Genomic DNA, 24,749 nt, shown 5'->3' on the forward strand with positions numbered 1-24,749 from the left:
CTTTGTGGTTCCCAGGATGAAGTGAAATTTGAGGGTTTTGCTGCTTGAATTTACTTCTTTCTTGAATTTATCTTCCTCTAAGGAGAAGAGCCCAAAAGAAGATTTTGCTGGATCCTACAAGCCTCTCTGTGGCCCACTTCCGCACAAAACTGAGGCCAGTCGTGTGGTCAAACAACTGGTCAAAGTACTGATGTCAGCACTCATATTCTGTGAGTCTATAGCTGGTTCATCCTTACAAAACCCCATTCACAGACTTGCTGCAGCAGTCTCCACAAGGAATCTGGCCAACACCTTTTGCCTTCTTTTGCTGACATCTGCCCCAGCTAAACAGTAGCACAGCCAGTAGATTTCACCTTTGGTTGTCTATGCAAACGACCTGGGTGAGGTGGGAGTATGCTGAACCTGGTCCTGAGCCATAGAATTTGCCTGCAAGAAATGATAGAAAGGGCACAGGCCTAGAAGTCCAGAGGACTTGGTCCTGGCCAACTAGAAGTAGCCTTGGATAAGCCATCACCTTTTAAGGAGTCAATTTTCTTATCTCTGACATGTTAGGGAGCAGGAATGGATTAGTGTTTTTCAGTGTGGGTAGTGATCCATATAATGGGTAGTAAGCTTGATTAAGTGGATCAAGGTCAACACTAAAAACAAAATGATTCTAGAGCTAAGACAGGAAATATATAAAATGAACCAAGAGTACCTTGTGGTGCCAGGAAGTAAGGACATGCTAAAAAAAAAAAAAAAAAAATTCCACAATGGTGGGCTTCTGCCAAAAGGACATAGGAGCCGACTGCAAGAGCTCCTATAGCCAAAGCTGGATGATTAGAGGAATAAATTTATTGCATTATAAACCAAAATATAAAATAAATATCCATGAATTCATACTGGTATAAATGTGGATTGATGGAATAAATCAATAAATGGGAAAAGAATAGGCAAAATCTGCCATAGAGAATAACCTAAATAACTTATTACACAGATCCTCCACCCTCAAGGACAGGGAGCCTAACTCCTCACTCCCTAAGGACAGGCTGTGCATGGTGACTTACTTCCAAAGAGTAGGGAAAAGGGTAACTTTACAATGGAGAAACCTAACAGGCACTACCACAACCAGATTATAAAGGTCAGCATACACCACCGATACATATCATGAAAGGATAAATCAACCTGACATGGTAAGAATGGCATCTTACCTATGTGATATTCTTCCCTCAAACCTGTAACCCACTCTAATCATGAGAAACCTAGACAAATCCAAGTGGAAGGATAGTTACAAGATACTGTCCACTACTCCTCAAAATCATCAAGATCACCAGAAACAGGGAGAGTCTGATGCTATGGTCAGAATGTATCCTCCAAAATTAATGTGTTGGAAATTTAATTCCCAATGCAACAGTGTTGGAAGGCAGATCTTTTGAGAGTTGCTTAGGTCATGAAAATGGAGCCTTCATTATAACATTTTTGCCACTATTAAAAGGGAGGACTTGAAAGAGTGGGTTCTCTGGCTTATTCTTCTGCCTTCCGCCATGTGGGGATTCAGTAAGAAGGCCCACACCAGGGGCCAAGTGCCTTGATCTTGGATTTCCCAGGCTCCAGAGTGTGAAAGAATAAATTTCTGTTCTTTACAAACTACCCAGTCCCAGGTACACTGTTATAACACAAAAAGGACTGAGAAATCTAGGAAACTGTCACAGCTAATGGAAGTCTAAGAGACATGACAACTAAACATAATATGGAATCCTAGATGTGCTCCTGGAACAGCAGAACACTAGGCAAAAACCAAGGAAATCTAAATGAAATATTGACTTTAGTTAATATTACTCCATCAGAATTGGCTCATTAATTGTGACAAATGTACCACACTAATGTAAGATATTACTAATATCAAAAACCAGGTTGGGGCATATGGGAACTCTATGTACTGTCTTCATAACTTTTCTGAAACAGTAAAACTGTTCTGAAATTAAAAGCTATTTTTGTGTCGGGAAAGTGTGATTAAAAACAAACAAACCTGGACAAGTTTTGAGTGTTTTCAGAGCAAATAAGCTCTAAGCTTTTTACAAGCTTTAAAGGCAATGTGGGAGGAACACTACATCTACATAAGAAAGTCTAGATCGAAGTCTCGGCTCCATCACTGAGCCCTAGGGTAAGTCACTCACCTATCCTTAGTCTGATTTTCCTCAGCTGCCCATCAAAGTTAATACCTGTCTTGCCCACCTCACACAGTTGTAGTCTTGAGAAGCAGTGTTAGTCAGCTTTCCATCACTGAGACAAAATAACTGAGAAAATTAACTTAAAGGGAGGAATGGTTTATTTTGACTCAGGGTTTCAAGAGTTTTGGTCCATGGTAACTTGGCCTGGTGACTTTGGATCTATGACAGCACCCTAAGTAATGGTAATGAGAACATGTGGCAGAGGAAGATAGTTCACCTGGTGGTGGCCAGGAAGCAAAGAGAGAAAGGGGCCAGAGGCCTAATATCCCCCTCAAGGCCATGCCCCCAATGACCTAACTCCCTCCTGCTATGCCATACCACCTCACAAAGGTTCCAACACTTCCCAACAGTGTACCAGGATGGCAATCAATCCTTCAGCACATGGATCTTTGGAGCACACTTCTAAACAAGAGCAGAAGCAAAGCTTATTAAAGGCACTTAAGAACTTGGAAATACTATACAAAATAAGGGAATCTCTGGATCACCTGATAATACATTAGAAATGCAAAATCTCGGGTCCCACTCCAGATCCACTAAATCCAAAACTCAGGGGTAGGACCCACAATTACTGTTTTTACAAGCCCTCAAGATATTCTGGGGTTGCTGAACCTTAGAAATCTGCTCACGAGATCACCTATCACTGTGTGACCTATTCACATGGTCCCACTCCTCCAGTTGGCTCTTATTTCCTATCACATCTATTAATACTTCACTGAGGAGACACAGCACTATCCACAAGGATGTAGGCAAGACCATGACCTGCTAATCCTCAGGGTGAGTTAACCATCTATGGCGAATCCAAGTCCCTTACTTCCTAGAACATGGTTATTTTACCCAACTAGTCTAGAAAGTTCTTAGCAATGAGGGACACTATGGCACCTGTTGGTACTACGCATTTCACATTTTACAGAGAAAACCCAAATTCCCCTATTCTGTCCTCTGGTTCCTCACGTTTGTCAGACCAAAGGGGCAATCTGTAAGAAAAGGCAGTTACCTTATATAAATATCCAGCTACACCCGTCTACATACACCTAGAAAAATAAGACTTTTGGGTGCCAGAAAACAAAAAAGAGATTTGTAGGCCCTTAATCAAGGGACAAATAATGTAGAACTGAAAGTAACAAGCAAACTGGAATGCTATTTTGGCCTGTGGGATTGCAGACTAGAAAAACAGGAATTACAAGTCAGGAGTACCATGCACCCCCAGGTTTGCATGAAGTTCACATAGTCCTGTTTCTAAACCATGTTTTTAGACCCCGGCCTTTATCCTCTTCCTTTCTCACACCTTATTATTGATAGCATTCCTTAAAGATACACACGAAATAAACTTAAGACTTCAATAGGTCAAAGAAAGTCTGAGCTGAAAACTTATTGGGGGTAATTTTATACTCCGTGGATATATGAGTTTATAAGATAGAAGAACAGCTGGTACAGAGTCCCTCTAAGTACAAAGGCAGGGCTTGCATGTGCCTGGTGAGAGGTATCATTACTGCTCAGGCACACTCATAAACAAATCATATGAATAAAAAATGTCAACAAACCCAGCATGGTGGCATACACCTATAATTCCAGCAGCTTGGAAGGCTGAGGTAAGAGGATCACGAGTTCAAAGCCAGTCCCAGCAAAAAGTGAGGTACTAAGCAACTCATTGAGACCCTGTCTCTATAAAAAGTACAAAATAGGGCTGGGGATGTAGCTCAGAGGTAGAGCGCCCCTGGGTTCAATCCCTCAGTATCCAAAAACAAAAAAGTCAACAAATAATAATGTCTTTATTCACCTCCACTTTGCTTATTTCCCCAGTGGTAGTGTTCTAGAAAGTAGTCTCCAGTACATAAGTTACTGCATAACTTAAAAATATACTATAGTGCCACAAAGGCAAATTCAGTTTAAGTCCAAACACCAGCCAAGAGACTGATTTTTGCACTAGCCATCATGGCACCTGTTTGCAGAAGCTACAAAAGCCTGTATTCACAGCCCATCCACATTACCTGTGTCAAATTTTATTCTAATTTTTCCTGTCTTCAACCATCTCTTTCCCCATCCAATGACCATACAGTAAGTGCTCCAGTAATACAATATTTAATTTTTGTATCCAACTACTCAGTGAACTGATGAACACATAACCCCTTGCTCAAAACATTTGGTGGCTCCCTAACTGGCCACACCCCGCCTCCGGTTCCCAGCAATTCCTAACTTCCAGTCACAAAGGACAACCCACTTCCTATCTTTGCTCATCACTCACCCGCCTCTTCCAGAAATATCTTCCTCTCCCAACTTCTCTACCACTTGATATTGTACAACATTCTACTAACATCCCTCCTGGAATATTTCTGCTTTATTGTGTGGAATTGCCACCACCACCCCACTCAGTGGTTATCATGAAAACTGAACCCAGCCCAAAGAGAGGTTGTGAGAGTTAAATCAGGTGATTTTTCAAAAAGAATAGAAAGTAGTGTCTCACTTTTAGTAGACATGACATGAAAGAAACCTTGGTGATGATCTTATGATTCCCCGGCCTGTGTGGCTAGTTACCCTTCCCCAAGGTGCCACCTACACCCTGTTTTCTCCTGGAAGCTGCCCCAGAGGTTACAGGTTTGGGCCTCCCTCGGAAACCTCCATTGTCATAGTTTCAACCAATCTGCTGACCCAGCACTGATCACGGAGGCGCCTCTCTCCTGAGTTGCTGCTGGAACTCTCCTCTTGACAGCTCTTCAAGTTCAGCATGTTCAAAACCAGAAGCATTCTTTTTCCCTAAGATCTTCTCAACTTTCTATTTTCCCTGACAATAATCACCCGTGCCATAAAAAAATGTGGACAGACACCTGAAACTCTGCTGTTACGTAATACATGTATTTTAGCATAAGTAACATATTTACCTGGAACAAAATTCAAAAGGTACCATTTCAATCTCATGCCTGTCCATTTCCACTACCCTTTCCTGGGGGAACATGAAGTTACCCATTCCCTGTGTATCCTTCAAGAGATATTTTTTATTTATATATACACAGTGGAGACTAGGAAATGTTTATGAATTCAACCCACTTGCTGAAAAAATAAAAACAAAACACCCTGACTGGTCCTGTCTGTTGATGTCTATGGTGTAAGTACTCCCACCCAATGATTTCATAAGACCAACCCAAGTCACCAGCTAAAGGCTTGGGAACAAAGGCACACAGTTGGTCCTCACAAGCAGTGTAAGCTAGTTTTACCCACCAGCTACATGTGTATGTGGGCATACTTATAACTATAAGTACAAGTGTATGCATATACATATATATAAAATATACCTTATGTGGATACATTTCTAACAAACGGATTCATCTCATATATAACTTTCAATATATTACATGTATATCATATCTATGGGTTCTACATGTTGCTTTTTTTAACTTGACAATAATAAACCTCAGTTCATTCCATTAACAGTAGATGTAGATCTACCTTATTTTTAACTGCATTATTATTTATTAGCTAGAAACTATTAATGAAAATTACTTTTATTTGTTCAAATACTGAAATACATAAATTTGCACATACATCATTTTGTGTATTCGTCTATTCATCAGATAAAATTCCCAGAATATTATTGCTAATTATTTGATAGACACCACTAATGGCACCCCACAGACCTTGGGCCAATTTATACTTCCACCCACTGTGCGTGAATATCTATTTCCTCAACCTTTGCCAACACTGTTATCACTTTTTTGTGATATTTGCCAATCTGATAGGTAGAAAATAGCATCTTACTAAAGTTTTAATTTGCATTTCTTTTTTATGAGTGAGGTTAATGCTTTAATATGTTAAAGAGACATTTTTATACCATTTTGTGAACTGTATGTTCATATTCTTTGCCTCCAGAGTAATAAGCTTTCTCTTGATTTATTATTTTTAATATACTAATAAAAGTAGATCATTATAATACGAATTGCAATTATTTTCCTACATTTTTACCTTTGACATAGCTAAAAAAAAAACCACCCTATACAAATTTCAAATATTCAAATGACTCAATCATTTATTTTATACCTTTGGGATTTTGTGTCATATCTAGGAAGAATTTTATTATTAAACTGGGATTCTATTTTCTTTTCCTAGTTGTTTTAATATGAATTTCTTATCTCTATGGAAGTTATTTTGGTGGAAGGTGTGACAAAAGGTTCCAATTTTATTTTGCCTGATGGTACCAACACCATTATTTCCACCATGGAATCATCTTTGCCTTCTCCTTCAACCCTCTCTCCCAGTCCCTATTCTTAGAGGCTATCGTTCTAATTTTTCAATATTGCAATGTCTCTCTTTTCCCACTGTGACAGTCCTCACTCAGGTCTCATCACATGTGCCTGTACTCCCAGCCTCTGAGGTTCTCTATCATCACCAGAATTCTTTCTTCTGAGAAAGGTCCCACCATGTCACTTCCTTGTTCACAATGGTCCTTAGACTTGTACCATGGGATTTAGTTGGGTCCCAACCTACCTCTTCATTCCTGTACATGTTCTGTCACTTTTCTCATCAGAACAGTCCTTTCCCTCATCAAACTGGAGAGTTCATTAATCCTTAAAGTGTTGTACGTTGGCTATCCTACACTTTCTGCCTAGAAATGTTCTTTCTCCTGAGCCCTCTATACCTTTCTTCATCTCAATCCTGTGTGTCCTTCAAGGCTTGACTCAAATGTCCACTTCTCTGCAAAAGTATCTCCCACTGCTCCTGAGTGCCTTTGGTATTGTGGGTGTGATTGTGTGTGTGTGTGTGTGTGTGTGTGTGTGTGTGTGTGTGTGTTGCTCTTTGTGAACACAGGGAATCTATTTAACCCTCTATATTCTTGTGATAGGCTTCTTTGGATGGAAGCAACAGAAAACCAATCAGGCAATAAAACCAAAGAAAATATATTAGAAAAGTAATAGGTCAAGGAACTACAAGGAAGCTAGAGGCAAGCCCTGACAAGCTCCATGGACTGAAAGCCAGACCATACAATGTACAGTTGGAAACAGTCTAGTCAAGATGCATACTTACTACAGAATCTCCAAGGTCCTTAGCTTTGGACCCAGCGTCCAGGAAGAAGCATCTTAGACACAGGGCCACCCAGGCTGGGGGAATGAGACTCCTTGTTCTTGTTCTTGTCCTAGCAGACTGTGTTCAGAGGCAAGAAGTAGTATCTCAAATGGAAATCAGGAAGGGTAAATGGATGTTGGAAAGCCAAAGAGCAACTGCTCCCCAACTTCTGTTCTCCATTGTTAAACTGGAATGACAACCACCTCTATAAATTATAAGAAGATATAATGAGGCAGTGTTTGTAAAGCACTGAGCCTGACACATGGTAGGTTCTCAACAGTTACTGGCTGTCATTGTTATTATTGTTGTTCTGTGTAATTATCATCACCACTTATAGAGGTAGAAAATTTCCCATTTCCTAATGATTCCAACAAGCTCCAAGGAAACAAACCTGTGGCTTCTATATTCATCAGAAATTAGCTGGAAGCAACTGTGAACCTGTGAGAAAAACTCAAGTGAGCTTCCCCATATTCTTTCAGGCTTTCAAATACCCCCTAACTCATCTCAGATGCTAAATAACTGAGCTATGCTAGAATCAGAGCCAGCGAGTTATTTCAACCTACTTTTAGGTCTATGCTAGAGAACAGGACATTAGATCTCATTCAGATTCAGCTACAAAGGTGGTACAAACACAACTACAGATTCGATTCCCATCAGCAAAAAAACAAACCTGTGTATAGCATCACAGGGAGCAATTCAAACTCCTAGAAGAGGAGTTAAAACCTCCTCCTCCCCATTTCCACAGAGCCTCCTTCGATCCCCAGAGACACACAAAAGGTCAGGGCTCTGCTCCTCTCATCCTCCCCAGAGGATTCCCTAGCCACATTCTCTTTTTCTGCTCTTTATTCAGATCCTTGCAGCCTGAATCATAACCCACAGAAAAATGGAACTTTTCTCCCTTGGGTCCCAATTAAAATCCAGGCTCATTTCCTTTGAGTCACATATCGCCACTGTAATTAATGAATTCTCTGTTTAACATCTATATCCCCTTCTAGATGGTGAAGTCCTTGAAGGGAATCTCTGCCTCTGTCTAATTCATCACCGAATCCCCTGCTCCCAGCCTGGAGCCTGGCACTTTGCATGTGCTAGACAAATACCTACGGAATTCATGAACTAAAATCTTAGTATATGTTTTAATCTGAGGGAGCTATTTACTTCAAGTTTAATGATATTTGTGAGATTCAAATCATATATATTTATATATATATTATTTGGCTTTTGGCTCTAAGCATTTCAGATGACTGTCCACTACCAAAGACTTGGGGAGGAACATTGTGTTGGTATACTTAAACTGAAATTTTAAATTTCTTGAGAGTATTACAATATTTGATACCAAGACAAGAAACAAGGATGGGAATCGATGCTAGTACATTTTAATACATAAATGGAGAAATTTAATATTGAGAAAAGTGACCCACATGACACTTAAAAAAAAAAAGATGTTAGAACTTCAACTGTAAAATGTAAAAAAATAGCAAACTATATTGACAGTCTGTGACCCTCTTCTGATCCCTCATGGAGCTGTGTGTTGCAACTGGATTCTGCTCTGCTTTGCATTCAAGCTAATGTTTGATTCAGGTCCACTCTCATGGTGTCAGAATCAGATGTGAATATCCTCCAGAACTGCTGAGCTAGCCCACAGGCCCTTGGAAAATTGGGTTTACTGCACAGCTATTATTTTGTGAGTAAATGCAGACATCTACATAGCAACACAATTTTCATCTAAAGAAATTTTATATGAATACAATTTGCTTTTCAGCTTTAAATCTGCACACCATTATTCAAGAACCATATTCCAACTCATACTCAGAGGGTCTGGGGCAATTTAGAAATAATCATATTCTAGCCCCCAAATGAACAACAGATTTAGGTAGAGGCAATTATAAAGCTAATCTAGAAGAAATTCTATTACAGGGGTATCAACAATATGACTATGAACAATGAAATTACCACTCAACTTTCTATATTTTTCCAAGATGAAGGAAATATTTCATCAACTTCATCAACTTCAATGCAAAAGAATTAAATAACCAATGAAGTAATTCTTCTATTCCCTTAAGCTACTATGCCATTTATTATAAAACAATTTTAAAATTTTCAAGATAAAATAAGCCCAGGAATGAGCATGGAAAGTCATAGCCTGCCTAATCTTAGCTTCTTCAAAGAAGTATCTGTAAACAAATCAATATTTCCCAGTCTTTTCATATAAGAGGAATTCTTTATGGAAAAACTATCCTAGACTTTTAAAAAATTATGCCTTGGGGCTGGGGAGATAGCTCAGTTGGTAGAGTGCTTGCCTGGTAAGCATAAGGCCCTGGGTTCGATCCCCAGCACCAAAAAAAAAAAAAAAAAAAAAATTATGCCTTGATTTTTATAACATTTCATTATGAAAGTTTTCAAGCACATACAAAATACAGAGCAGCACTATTTGATAGAAATGTATTACAAGCTATATAATTTTAAAGTAGCCAAGTAAAAAGAGTAGAAGGAAATAGGTGAAATATATGTTTTGATTACATATTATTTGATTACATATTACATATTATTGTATCCAAAATATCATTTTGACATTTTATTAATTAAAAATATAGACATTTTTACATTTTTTCATACCCAGTCTTTTAAAATTCAGTGTGTATATGACACTTATAACACTTCTTAATAAGCATTAGCTACATTTTAAGTGCTTGAAGACCACACATGGCCAATGGCTGCCAATGGACAGCAGAAGTATAAAGAAGGGCATTACATTTCCAAAACGCATGGCCCACCTTCAGCAATCATCAACTCATGGACAGTCTTGTTTCCTCACATCATTCCTCCCTACCCCTGGATTATTTTGAAGCAAATACTAAAAATTTTAACATTCCATTCATATTCATATTTCCTTGATTTTTTTTTTTTTTCTTTTTGGTTTGTTTTGAAACAGTCAGTTTGTTCAAATTGGGATCTAAGCAATCAACTTTGGGGAATTCCTTTTAATAATAAAATTTAGAGCTGAGGATGTAGCTCAGTTGTCCAGTGACTGCTTAGCATGTCTGAGGCCCTGGGCTGGAACCTCAGCACCACAAGGAAAAAAAAAGAAAAAAAGATTATTTTATAATCCCAACATAGTAACAGTTCTACTTTTAGTAAAATACTTTATTGATTCCGGTGTTTATTATACCATGCCAGGCAGGGTTCTAACCCCACAATATGAGACTCAAAGGAATTTCTAGTTTAGTTTTGACTGTGCATGAGAAAGCTCATGTACTCAGGGAAGCTTAAAAAAAAAATAATTTCTACAAACTGGCAAATGGATAAATACAACATGATTTTATATATATATATATAAAGCAGCCAGATACAAAAACCACATATCATACAATTTCCTTTATAGAATAGGCAAATGTACACAGATACAAAAAGGGGTGATGAAATGTTTTAACGTTAATTATGGTGATGGCTATACAACCCTCTGAATTTGTACTAAAAACCACTGCATTGTATATTTTAAATGGGTGAACTATATGACATGCAGATTACATCTCAACACAGCTATTTTTTTTTTTTTAAAGAAGTAACAGAATATAGTATGTTACATTCACATAATGGAGTACTTCCAGCTATAATACAAAATAACTCCTTTAAAAAAAATTCCAGTCACCAACCCTCCTCATCCCAAGTCCAGAAACTTTGGAAGTAGGACCTAGGCAGAGAACACATTTTAAAAGATCCCTATGAACCCTAACACCAGTCAAAGAAGAACAGTGATTTAGGGCAAGATTCAGACAAATGACTAGCAGTTGGTTACACAACAATACAAAAAATGCTACATACTAAATGGGTACGCATAGAACACAGTGACCATTCTCCAACTCCAAGTCAGCAGTAGGCAAAGGAAGGCATTGTTGCATTCCATGCTAAAATGTGATACAAGAGAGGAAATGAACCAGGGGATATGGATGAAGAGGAAAAGATTATGAAAAAGACAAAAGATTATGCAAAAACTAAGAAGCCAAAGCCCATCCAGCATGGCCCTTGGGATAGGGACACATTGCTGCATTTAGTTCAATAAGACTGGAACAAACAGAGTAAATGATTAGTGGTGATTATGAGGCTGAACAGGGAAGCTGGAGTTGATTCAGCGCGATCTCAAGATCTTATATGTTTGGTTAAAAATGCAAAATATTTATTGATCAATAAAATAGTTACAAAAATTTAGTTTGAATTTCACAACGGTTTTAATACATTTAAAATAACAGCATTACCATAGATTTGAAAAAAAATACTACATATCCTATGCAAGATATATATTCTCCAGTGTTTGTTACATGTAAGAATTTCTGATTCCCTCACCATATATCTGAGGTCCAAAGGTAAAGGCATCCAGAATAGGAGCTTTCCATGATTTAAAGAGGGATTCTATGACTTCATCATAAACTGATGAAGACTTTAAAGTACTGTAGATGAACAAACAGAAAACAAAATGGAATACTTTTTTAAATTTTTTGTTAGTTGTAGATGTACACAACTACAACTTTGTTTTTTATTTTTATTTACTTTCTGTGGTGCTGAGGATGGAACCTAATGCCTTACACGTGACAGGCAAGCACTCTACCACTGAACTACAACCCCAGCTCCCAAAATGGAATATTCTAACAGCTTTTTTCTAACAGAATGAAAACAAACATAATTGTTTCATATTCTTTTTAAATTGAGCACCTACTATGAGTAGAACACAAGGCCTAGTGAAGGGAGGTACAGAAACATGAGTGATACACATTCCCTCTGCCTTTGGGACATTCAAAATCTAAGTGGATGGGTTCATTTGAATAAAAAACTAGTAGAAAGACAACAGGAGGGGAGGAATGGGGATGGGGGGATCTAAAAGGTACAAAGTGCTGAAGGAAGGCAACAAATCAGTAACACATTCAGTGATCAGAAACGGAACTGAAGACTGACTCATTTTTTTTTCCTTTCTTCTACATTTTTTGGGGGTGCATTATAGTTGTACATAAAGGTGGGATCAGTTGTTACTTATTCTTACATGCACACAACAATATAATTTGGCCAATATCACTCCCCAGTACTTTGTCCCTCCCTCTCTCCCCTCCTCCTACCTCTTGGTCCCTTTCCTTTACTGATCTCCCTTTGACTTTCATGACACTCCTCCCCACATTTTCTCTTTTCCTCTCTAGCTTCCACATATGAGAGAAAACATGTTGACCCTTGACCTTCTGAGTTTGCCTTATTTCACGTAACATTATGTTCTCATGTTCTATCCATTTTCCTGCAAATGATAAAATTTCATTCTTCTTTCTGGCTGAATAAAACTCTGATGTGTATATATACACATTTTCTTTATCCTTTCATGTGTTGATGGACATCTAAGCCAGTTCCATGGTTTGGTTATTGTAAATTGTGCTGCCATAAACAGGAATATGCATGACTCACTATAGTATGATAACTAATACTTTAGGATAAATACAGAGAAGTGGTATAGCTGGTCCTATGGTCAGACTGGTTCCATGCCCAGTCTTTTGAGGAAGCTCTGTACTGATTTCCATATTGGTTGTACTAATTTACAATCTCACCAACAATGTAAAGTGTTCCTTTTATGCCACATCCTCTCTAGCACTTATTATTGTTTATATTCTTGATGACAGTCATTCTGGCTGGTATAAAATGAAATCACAGTGTAGTTTTGATTTACATTTTCCTAACTGCTAGTGATGTTGAACATTTTTTCATATATTTGTTGGCCATTTGTATTCTTCTTTTGAGAAATGTCTGTTTAATTCATTTGCCCATTTATTAATTTGGGTCTTTTTTTTTTTTGGTGTTAAGTTTTTTGAGTCCTTTATATATTCTGGATATTAATCTTCTGTCAGAAGAGTAGCTAGCAAAGATTTTCTCCCATTCTGTAAGTTCTCTTTTCACATTCTTATTTACTTAGCTGTGCAGAGCTTTTTAATTTGATGCGGTCCCATTTATTAACTCTTGGCATCATTTCCTGAGCTGTAGGGGTTCTACTGAGAAAGTCATTGCCTGTGTCTATATGCTAGAATGCTGACCCTACATTTTCTCCTAGGAGTTGCATAGTTTCTGGTCTAATTCCTAGGTCTTTGATCCATTTTGAGTTCATTTTTGTTCAGGGTGAGAGATAAGGGTCTCTGACTCTTGTTTTTAAAATGTCTTTAGAGTTTGGGTTCAGAGAGATTATGCTGGCTGAAATAGCTTATGAGATTGGCTTTGAAAGAGATAGGTTTTCACAGGGAGAGAGAGAAAGAGAGGAGTGGGGAGCGCACAAGTGAGCTTTCCAGGCAACAGGAGTGCTTGGACAAAGGCAAAATGTTTGGGGAATGAATGAAGTTCAGACTATCAGTGCATAGGGTTGGAGGAATGATGGATGAAGGTTGGTGCTGAGCCCAGGTTGCCAGATTCTGCCTTTAGACCAAGGAATCTCTACTTAAATAGTTAAAGAAAAGATATAGGGGTTTGAGTCTTAGCTCCAATACTTATGGCTTGCCAAGTGGACATAAGCTTAACTTTTCCTAGCTTCATCTGGAGACTAAGGGTATAGTAGTACCTGTTTTGATGTCGATCTCAAGATTGAATGTAATAATGCCTGTACACACTTAGGATAGCATATGGCATGTGAAAGTTCAGCATCTTTTGCTGCTGTTATTATTAACTATCTAAGCCACCTAAGAATTTTTTAACAACCTGACAGTACTCAAGGAATTTACCTGACCATGCAAGCCATGAAAGAGAGAGAGAGATAGAAAAAATCCACCTGTAGGCAATGTTAGGGCAGAGCTAAGGTCCAAGAGATGAAACTAAGATGCTGCAGGTGTGGTAGGAAAGGACCCATGTGCAAGATGTTGAGAAAAGAGTTGGGGTGAGCCTGAATGTGATCTCAATAGTAGTAATTTGAAATTTAAGAAAGAAGTTTCCAGAAAAGCTGATGAATAAGTAGGTTTAGATAGGAAAGAAATCTGCAGGGAACCCAAAACAACTTACAATTAAGGCTTTTAACAGCTTCCATCTTCCCTAGTGTCTCACACCACCCCCCATCTCACTTCCATTTGATGCTAGCCCTCCCTGGAGCACTCCCCGAAAGGGAAATGACAAATCTGAAACCATAGTACTGCTGAGAAGCACATTATAAATAAAAATAGATTGCCCAGACCCTGGTACAGGGAAAAACATTGTACTACCCCCCAAAGCTGGAATGAAGCAAAAGAAAAAAGGATCTCTACTTCCTTCCCCATGCCCTTTTTTTGCCATTAGCCTTTTAGGCAGTAACCAAGACACTCTTTCCCAACTTCTCCACACCCTCACTTCCAACATAAGGGTGGAAAACATTAAAACGACGTTATTTTACTAAAAGGCTGCCGCAGAACCTTTTGGAATTAATGGTCCCTAACTATTCTCCATATGGGAAATGAGAGACTAGCTGGCTTTCCAATACTTCCCTTAAAGGGCAAAAAGCACCACTGTTCAGCATTCATTTACCACAGTGGGTAAAAGCAATCTGATTTCTCTTTAGATTAGGTGAAAGGAGGATTTCCTTTCCTCCCTATTAAAAGCCTCCAATCTACTGGGCCCACAAACCATACACTCAACCACAAAAATCAATGGCAGTAAGAATCTCAACAACTCAGAAAACAGTACACCTACGCATTTGATACTGGCACCTGAAAGTTTACAGCCCAACTTTAGACAGTTTTAATTAGATTTATCATTGGGCTCTTTGATTATGAGTTAACATCAAATTAAGCAGGACAAGAGACATTACATTGTAGTGGAAAGAGCTAAGAGTCAGAAAAACTAATAAAATCTAGCTCAACAATTTAGTATTGACCTTGGGCAAATCCCTGACCCTAGCTTCAGTTTCTTCACCTAAAAAATAGAGATAACATCACAACACTGCCTATGAAGATGATGATTAAATGTGATAGTATAGCCTATGGCAGCCTGGTAGTATCTGGCCTATAACATAACTATTATTGAAAATATATCTCAATGATGAAAGAACAAATCTTTTGGCTGACAACAGCTTTTGTTACAAATAAAGCTAAATGCCTATTGGATGTAATGGTGGAAACCATATTTCAGTTTTATTGGTAGTGGCCCAGCAAAGAGAAAATAGGCTAGAATCCTGGTTCTGCCTGCATAATTTTGGGAAAATTGGTTGACTTGCTGAAGCCTTAATTTTCCATCTGGTTCAAAATATACCATCATGAATCCTGCTTGTATATATAATCATAAGCACCAATTAAATTAATAATAGTAATAATGATGGAAGAGAGTTCTGTAATGTAGAGCAAGTAGATCTGGGGAGGGAAGAGGGGAGGAAAAGGGAAGGTACTGGGAAATGAGATTGATCAAAACATATTAAATGCATATATGAATACAGCACGAGACCCCCTATTATGTATAATTATAATGCACCAATAAAAAATACCTAGCTACTAAGACTACTGTAATGTTTAATGAGATAATGTACACAAAATTCCTAGCATGCATCATGGAAGTTAGCTTCTATTGCTCTTCCATAGTAGTTACTACTAGTTAATTTTCCCAACTGAAAATCACCATCGGCTATGAAATGAAATCACCATTCCTCATATTTACAGAGAAGTTTTCATTTATTCCTTCTATTAATGTATCCTGCAAACCTGTGTCAGGCAGTGTTCTTGTCATTGAGGATTAAGTGATAAACAAGACAGACAAGGTCTCTGCTTTCCTGGAACTTACATTCTCCAAGGGGAAGGCAGTAAACAAGCCAAGATCATTTCGGTGGGTGAGAGAGAGACATGAGGAATAGCAAACAGGGTGGCATGAGTTGGTGGAGGAGATGGTCATTTAGCTTGGATGCACTGAAGCCCAGGCCTGCCTGACTATATTCTCCTTTGGTCAGAAGGGGGACCTCAACTTGCATGATGCTTGAGGGTGGACTGCGGATGATCAGATACTAGACCTGTGCTTGTATCTGCCTCTGGAAATATATCTTTTGCAGCTATAGTTTAAAATATTCTTAAATGGCCCTAGCCCAGTAATCAAAACCTAAGGGTTAGTGCAACATTGTGGGGCCTCCAATGCCTCAGCATAGTTCTCAGACACATAGAAAGTGACAACTTCACAACCCCTTTAGCTAAGAGAGTCAAGGCAGGGCGCCTGGCTTAAGTATCTGGACGATATGTGGCAGTGTCATCAGCGACTCCCGAGGTTACAAAAGCTCCCCCGGGACGCCTGAAAGCCCAAAAGGGCGAGTGACCTAGGTTCCCTTGGGAGCTGAGCAGGCCGAGGTAGGGAGGCGGTGGGACGTCGCCGGGGTCTGCCTGCTGCGCCTCAACTCGCGGATGTGGTAAAGCCTCGCGACTGGTCCAATTAAACAGGTTTCCTGTGCCTCCCGCCCCGGCGCTGCGCCTGGCCCTTGCCCGGGACAGGTTCTCTGCGCCGCATCCTCTAGCAAGCGCACGCAGTCCCTGCGCTCAGTTCCTTCTCGCAGTCAATCCCAGCCAAGCTGTCCCCTCGAGGGACAGAACACTAAGAAGGACAGCACCTGCGTCCGTCCTCCCGGAGAGGGCTACAGCCAACACCAAGGACGATCTCCCTGTCTCAGGTGTGTCCCACCCGCTGGCTCTTATCCAGACGAGAGAAAACAGACTCCGGTCCTCTGGGACTGGCAGAGACCCCAGAAACCACAACAGTTCTTGTACCCGCCGCCCCCTGACCCCCACCACCCTCCAGCCCCATTCAAGCAGACGCCCCACCGCTTACCTGAGCTCTCTGCCGCCGGGAACACCGCCTGGTTCCCCGGTGCCCCGCTCCAGGGTTTGCTCACAGACCAGGAAGGAGGCAAACCCAGCTCCTCAGGTCGCCCTGCAACGCGCAGCTAACAGTTCCCGCATCAGCCTAGGAGACCGGGCGCCGACCGCCACTCGCAGACTGACAGCAAGGCCAGGAGCCCCGCTGCTGACTGGCAGGCTGGCGCTGTCCCTTTTGTCCGGGGCGGTTCGCGGGCAATGAGAACGTGCTACCAGTTCCCCAGCACTTTGACCAGAACTTCGAGCGCGCTGCCTAGCGATTAGTCTGAGCAGCGGAGCGAGGGGCGGGAGCGAAGGGGAGGGGCCTGAGGTCCGCCCTGGGGCGGGGCCACGTGGGGAGGGTAGGGGAAAGACAGAATAACCCCCACTTCCACCAATCAGAAGTCGCCCCGGGAAACGAGGTGGGGCGATGCCCTCGCGAAGAAGCGGGCGGATTGCGTGACGCGTCTAGAGAGTTGGGGATCCGGACGAGTAAGGAGAGCTTCATCTGGGCGGGGCGGGGCGGGGCGCGGCAGGGGCTTTCGCCCGCCCAGCGCGGTGCCTGTGCGTCGTAGGCGCTTTATGAATGTTGGTCGGATAGTGTTTCCGGGCAAGGAGAGAGAAATGAGGTCGACGTGGAGGCGGTGGTTTAAGAAGGTTCCAGGGGACATTCACGGTCAAACAGGCGAAGATCACTTAAAGTCAGACTGAGGCAGGGGGCCGAGAATGGAGAAAGTACGTGATGAGGGGAGGACGGTAGGCACCAATGTCGAAGAAATTCGTGTGGGACACTGGGCTCGGAGACGTGACCCGGCCTACAGAGGCAGTCATGCAGATTCGCAGCTGGGTACCTGGAGAGGAGTGAGCGGAGAGTGGTTGTTTCGTTGTCGGGAGCGTGGGTGGGGTGCTTTACGGTCGAAATTTTAAATGCAGGAGCTTCTTGATTGGCCAGCAAGTCCACCCGACTTGACTGTCCACTCGCTCCTCGGCCTCTTTTGATCACAGCTCGAATGCAAACAACTGATAATTTGGGGTCAATTCGCAGACTGTGAACGAGTCAGGAACCGCAGGTGACGGGGTTGGCAGGGAAAGTGCATTACTGATCGCCTGCTGTGTGCCTGGAGCAATTGTGACCCTGAACCTGTGATAAAAGGCACACCAGGCTTCCAGCCTCAGGGGGTTTACATTTTAGTAGGGAGGCAGACAATGAACAAAAGACACTATAGATATATTAACAAGAAAATGCTGATGAACTATTAGCACTTAGATGAGGGGCATGTAGAGCTTTCAAAAGTTGTGATGTGTGTCATAGAGAGCTGGACAGAAGGGGTAGCTTTTATGCAGATAAAGGAGCTACCACACCCAGTCTTGGGAATAGCATCCTAGGCACAGGGAATCGCAAGTGCAAGATATTTAACCTTCCCATGGACCTATCTGACTTCCTTCACAGAGCTGAGCAATTCGTGTGGCTCGCTAGACTCGCCTCCTGACATGGTAGGTCTCCAGAATGCCCAGTTTCCGTGCCGATCTCCGTCAGCGGCACTCGACGCATTTCCAGGCTCCAAACTGACCCCAAAGTAAGGTTTCTGAGGCTCTTCCTGCAGCTATGCTATCAGCAATTCATTCATCATGCTCGGTTCTCTGCTTTCAGGAAGCTTCGCAGTCGCACAATCTCTGGGACTGCCTGCCTTGACCCTGGCAGGCGGCGGTCAAGTACTGACGAATCCCGAGATGTTGCAGAACAGTCATGCTGCCCACATTGACACACGAAGAACTGTGTTGGAGAAAATTTCAAATTGAATGACTCCAAAGTGTCTAAGCCACTCCCCCAACATCTGACGAACACGGATGGATGAAATGTCTGATTGGCACCTGAACCACTCATCCTGAATTCAAGGAGGCACCTTGCCCACCCCGAACCGTTCACATTGTGTTTTCCTGACCTTCCTTCCCTTTCTCAACACTTTCTTAGAAGCTCGCTCAGTCCCAGTTCCCGCCCCCTTCCTCAGTCAAGCTATTTCTTTTTGCCATTTTCTTTTCCTCTCTTCACATCCACCTCCACCATCACCCTTGTATTATCAGCATTTCTTTTTCTGCAGGAGACAAACCTTATGTCCAAAAGAAATTTATTTATGGGGCCTTGTTTAAACTAGCAGTCTGTTCTTGGCTTTTTCTTCAGTTTCTTTCAAATGGTATGTGTGTGTCTGGGTGTGTGTGTTTCCCTATTGGTGCTTATGGCAGTTAATTGGACAGGATACAAGAGTTATTCATATTCAGGTTGTGTCTTGCCTCCAAGAAAAAAAAAAATGGAATCTTACTGTGTCTTTTCATAGTTTCATTTCTTCTTCTTCTAAATAAGCTTCTAGGCTCTCCAGTTCCTACAATCAAAAGGGAAAAAATTAAAGTTGAAACCCACGCAGAGCTAATTATTCTTGAAAATGCTTGTTAATGTTCTAAAATTAGCTTTCTCTTCAGTTTTATTTTAAAGCAGTGATCTGAATGTCGACTAAAGATCAATGGTTGCATAGTAAGAATTTTTAGAGTCCCTCTTCTTTGAACTATTGAGCAAATACTGTTGATCTATGGAGACATTCCCACCATGGTGGGAATTTTTCAAAGTTGGCTGAGCATTTTTAGCATCTGAAATTCAAAATAGGTGAGCAGTTGCCTGAGTTTGTGTGTTTTGATAGTGAAGGAAGCTGATCATAATGGAGTATAGGCAGGAAACTCTGCAGGCCTCTAGAATCTGTCTACCTGGGTTCCTCTCTTGATATCATTATTTTCTAATTCTTAGATTACCTTTTCTACTGTGTACAATGGAGACAGTGATTGTACCTACTGGTCTACAGAAGAGTTTGATCCTCGGTCTGAAAATAATTGCCATGTAGCCTAGCACAGTGTTCTCAATTCAGCACTGTTGACATTTTAGGCCGGATGATTCTTTGTTGTAATTTGCTGTCCTGTGCATTTAGCCACCTCCCTGCCTCTACCCACTACACACAAGGAAAACCCTCTCCTCCCCAAATATAATAACACAAACGTCTCCATACTTTACCAGATGTTGTCCAGAAGGTAAAATCACCCCTGGCTTAGAACCACTGGCCTTGCACCTAGCAAAAACCAGAGATTAGGAGGCAGTATAAGCAATTGCTTAAGATTATTCATGTCTGGAGTATGAACCTCTGGCAAATTTTGCTTCCCTAAACCTCAGCAGTAAAATGGGAATAATAATGCTAGCTTCTGATAATGCTAGTTGTCTAAGGAGTAAGTACAATTATATAAAAGCAATTTTCTTGGTGCCTGGTACATGATAAGTTCAGAACATGAGCTTCTGGTCTCATTTTTTTCCTGAGAGGAGAAGGCATTAAGCTAGATGAGGAATGGCATATTTTGACTTATTTGCTGCTGCTCTTTCCCTGCCTCATGGCAGTCAACGTTATTAAGTCATGGCTGGCCTCACTGAGTTCAGATAGGGCCTCTGAATCCTTCTTAACATAGTGCTCCAGAAAGCCACTTCTGATAGATAAGAGTCAGCTTTTAAGAGGATGCTGCATTGCTATCCCAGAGGTAGAAGATTTTCAGATCTCTAATACTCTCAAATCTTCTGGAATAGTGATTACATGTAAGAAGGAACAATAGTCATCAACTCATCAACCCCTTTTATGAAGGGCAGGGACCAAGGCCCAGAGAGTTCCAACATAATGACCATAATCATACAACCCTGAGGCTTGTTCTCCTACAGTCTTAAGCAGTCAAAGATTGCATAGTAAAAATTTTTACTTTCTTAAGCAGCCCTCTTTTTGTCATATCCATTACCTGGGGAGGCAGAGAAAACATTTGTCTGGGGCAGTGATGCCACCACCCACTGATGCTGTTCACTCCCACTCATCTCCCTCCTTCACTGTATCTAGAAAAATGAATCAAATCATTTCGGCATTTCGTTGCACAGGAACACTTTTGAAAGTGTTAGGAAGCTCGTGACAAGAATTGTGCAAGAACTCATCAATTCCTTGATTAAATATAGATCGACTACCACCTTTGTATAAGCAGTCATTCTTAGCAGGCACTGCAAGAGATAAAAAGGTGAATCAGTGGGTGTTCCTGCCCTCATTGCTTTTATAGTTTCATCTTTGGGCAGATCAAACATGGATATAAATAACTACAATACAAGCTAAAAAAAAAAATGGAAAAGATCCTAAGAAAGGCACCAAAAATGTGTTCAGAGAAGGGAGAAATTATTTTCAGAATTAGGAACCGAGAGTCACTTCCTCCACGTCTCCGACATTTTTAACTTTTGATAAAAAATTTGTATTTATTACAGTAAAGTTGTCCTTGTTGAGGAAATTGTCATATTGTTAGGTTTCCTGTTCACAACAGCTCCTGCTTAATGTAAGTGGATATTATTGGTGCACCTAAAGGTCACAGTTTCTAATTCTAAATTAGTCATTTTTGTCAGATGTTTAAAATTTCTGGGACATTCTAGATTTCTCCAGAAACAACAGGATAGCTTTTTCCAAAGCATTAGACAGAACCAGTTTTTGAAGCATGTTATACTATAGTAGCATACTTGTAAAAATAAACAGCAGGGGCATAAGAATATCATGTCATATACATTAAACCATGAAACAGCATTTCCTTCAGGACCAAACTACCTTAAGAGTCAGGCTAGCCACTTAATTATATTTAAATACTAACTCTAGAGCACGTGTACATTCTATACTATTATCTACTGTAAACACTAAGTATAATAAGAGCCCACATGTAGTAAGCCAGGCCACTGTCAATTGGGTTGCCAAGATTGCTACTGCTATCAGGAGTCTGCCTGTCAAATCAGAAAGATTTGGTAGAACTGCCAGATCCATACCCCTCTGTTACAAGCCACACCAGCAAAATGTATGCCTTTAAGCTTCTTGCGGTCCCTTATTACCTCATTTCCAAATTCATGTTTTGCATGAATGCATCTGATTGGTACACTCTAAACCACATCTGTAAATCTGTCTGCAAGGAAGGCTAGGAAATGCAATTTTTATCTTTCCAGTTTTGTGCTATGTGAAGACACATTACAGGGAAGTTGGTTTAGAAGATGGGTGAGCTAAGCCACAGCATCCATCATTTCGTTTCCTCCAAGTCTCCAACAAATATGCTGGCAGAAAAATATTTTATATTTTATATCCACTATTTTAGTCAGCTTTGTCCCTGCTGTGACTAAAGGGCCTGACCACAACAACTGTAGAAGAGGGAAAATGTATTTGGGGGCTCATGGTTTCAAAGGTCTCAGTCCATAGACAACAGGCTCTTTGGGGTTCAAAGTGAGGCAGGACATCATGGCAGTAGAGTGTGGCAGAGGGAAGCAGCTTGGGTAATGATCAGGAAGTAGAGAGAGAGAGAGAGAGAGAGATCTCCACTTACCAGATACAAATATGTACCCCAAAGCCATGTGCTGCCCCCACCTCCTCCAATCACACCCCACCTGCCTTCAGTTACAACTCAATTAATCCTATGAGGTGATTAATTCACTGATTGGGTTAGGACCCTCATAACCCAATTATTTCTCCTGCAAACCTTCTTGCATTGTCTCACATGTGAGCTCTTGGGGGATATGTCACATCCAAACGATAACATCTACTTTGGTGTTTTATAATTTTTAGAGGTTAACTCAGAAGACCCAGTTCTTCATGAATCCCTCCAAGTTCCCATTTCTGTATCCACAAGAACTACCATGCTGGTCCAAGCCACATTTTCTTGCCTGGAAAATTGTAACAGACCAGGAACAACCTTTACCCTTCTATAAGCTGTTCTGTACTCTGAAGCCAAGTGATTTTTTTTTAAGAACCCAAGTCTAATTATGAAACTTTTCCAACAGTTTCTCATCACACTACTGGATTTCACGAACTCTGGCACTTACCAGCTTCAGCTTGTGCCACATGACCCTTCCTCTCCACACTGCCATCCTCTAGAACTTCCTTCCTTCCTAGGGCCCTAGCACATGCTGTTCCCTTTCCTTCCCAGAATGTTCTGTTCCCTTCTCTTCATTTGATGCTGGCTCATCTTTTAAGTCTCATTCAGCCATCCCTTCCTTCAGAGAAGTCCTCCTTGACTTTCACGATCAGGTCCATTGAGCTGATCATTGCCTGGGTTGAAACAGGTTTTTCGTTTCTGTTTTTGGTTTTTGGCAAAGAGGAAGGTAAATTTTAGTAGACCTACCAGAGTTGTGATTGTATTTATTTTTGTGATTTTCTGATTAATTTCTGTCTCCTAACTGGATTGTAGGCATTATAAATTGGAATATTATACATGCTTTTAATCTTCTAAAGTCCATTTCAATATATAGCATAGTTAGTGATCCTATAAATATTGGTTGAAAAAATAAAGTGACACAATGAATCCCACTACTGTGTGTAATTATAATACATCAATAAAAGGGGGATGGCAAATATTCTTTAAAAAAGAAAAGATAAACAAATCCTGAAGAATGAACTTTGGTGGTAGCTAGGGTGGGCAGTTTCAGGAGGTGGGTGCCCATGCCAGGCCCAGTGGGCAGTGATTGCTCAGTGACCAGGGCCTAGAGATGATCTTATATCAACTTGACATCAGACAGATGCTATCTCCTTTATGGTCATCAAGGCCGCACATTAACTAACTTTTGTCCTTTTTCCACTTTAACATATTTCCCTTTTTCTGAGAAGCTACACATCAATTCTGCCAAACATTTCAAAAGACACTTGAGAGGTGAGCTTCATTTGACTGCTTCTACCCTGCTACAGCCCAGTTCCTGTAGACCTTTCCAAAAATGAAACCTAGAAATCCTCCCTGGATATACATATTTTTACCTTTCCTTGCAGGGAGATTTCATTTTTATGTTAGACACTTCATTTCTCCATAGAGTTGTTAGTACTTATATCTTGTGGTTTCATTAAAAAAAAAAAAAAAATGAAAAAAGTGGTCTGTTCCCTGACACTTCTTACTGACCCGCAATTCTCTACTGATCCACAGCAATGTGAATATCACACCCAGATGAAATTAGCACTTCAGAAAAGAAACTGCAACTGTCTTGCTTGGCTCTTATGGACTGTTATAGTAATGAAGAGAATTTTTGATACTGAAAATAAACTTGTCTGTGAAGACAACATACTCAATATGAGACATACCAATACAAATATTCCTTTCTTTTCCTCTCAAAAGTGAGTACAACTTGCAGGTACTATGAAATGGGGAAGGAAGTCTGGATCTGAAAGACTAAAGTGCCAGTGTTTGCTTTACGTCAATATTTCTTGCAAAAACAACTTTATGACAAAATAATAACAACAAAACAAAAATAATAGAAACTAAAGGGAATGAAACTGCTTAACACATTAACTATGAAAAACGTTGTTTTTTTAATTACTAAAGTGCCCTTCTAGCAATTTTTTCATGCAGTTATAATTGTAGGGACAATATACACAAATTCTATTTTTTATTTGATATTACATTTGTTTTCCTAATTCATGTTTTAAGCTAGCAACAGAATGTCATGAATTCATTAATATGATCATTGTAAAGACTATGAAAAACCCTGAAAAATATGAATGGTATCGATTAAACTTGTATCATCATGGTTGTAACTGAACTTTGACTATGAAGAACTAGATTTAAATACTACCTTTTCCATTTAGTCATTTCTTCTTAGGAAAGTAACTGAAACTTCCTAAAT

At 40.4% G+C, this 24,749-nt stretch overlaps 1 protein-coding gene across 6 annotated transcripts in view; it reads right to left on the reverse strand.

The window, feature by feature from the left end:
- OSBPL3 (oxysterol binding protein like 3) overlaps positions 1–17,332 on the reverse strand; it is a 178,810-nt gene extending 161,478 nt beyond the window's left edge. For 4 of the 6 annotated variants that reach the window (XM_079151142.1, XM_079151137.1, XM_079151138.1 and 1 more), the window contains exon 1: positions 17,034–17,331. The gene's annotated coding sequence lies outside the window, so the exon portion shown is untranslated. Of the gene's footprint in view, positions 1–17,033 lie in introns of all 6 variants that reach the window. The other 2 variants (XM_079151143.1, XM_079151141.1) reach the window with 1 other exon arrangement.
- Positions 17,333–24,749: the final 7,417 nt, after the last annotated feature.

The sequence above is a fragment of the Sciurus vulgaris genome, assembly GCF_902686455.1.
Source record: "Sciurus vulgaris genome assembly, chromosome: 8".
NCBI lineage: Eukaryota > Metazoa > Chordata > Mammalia > Rodentia > Sciuridae > Sciurus > Sciurus vulgaris.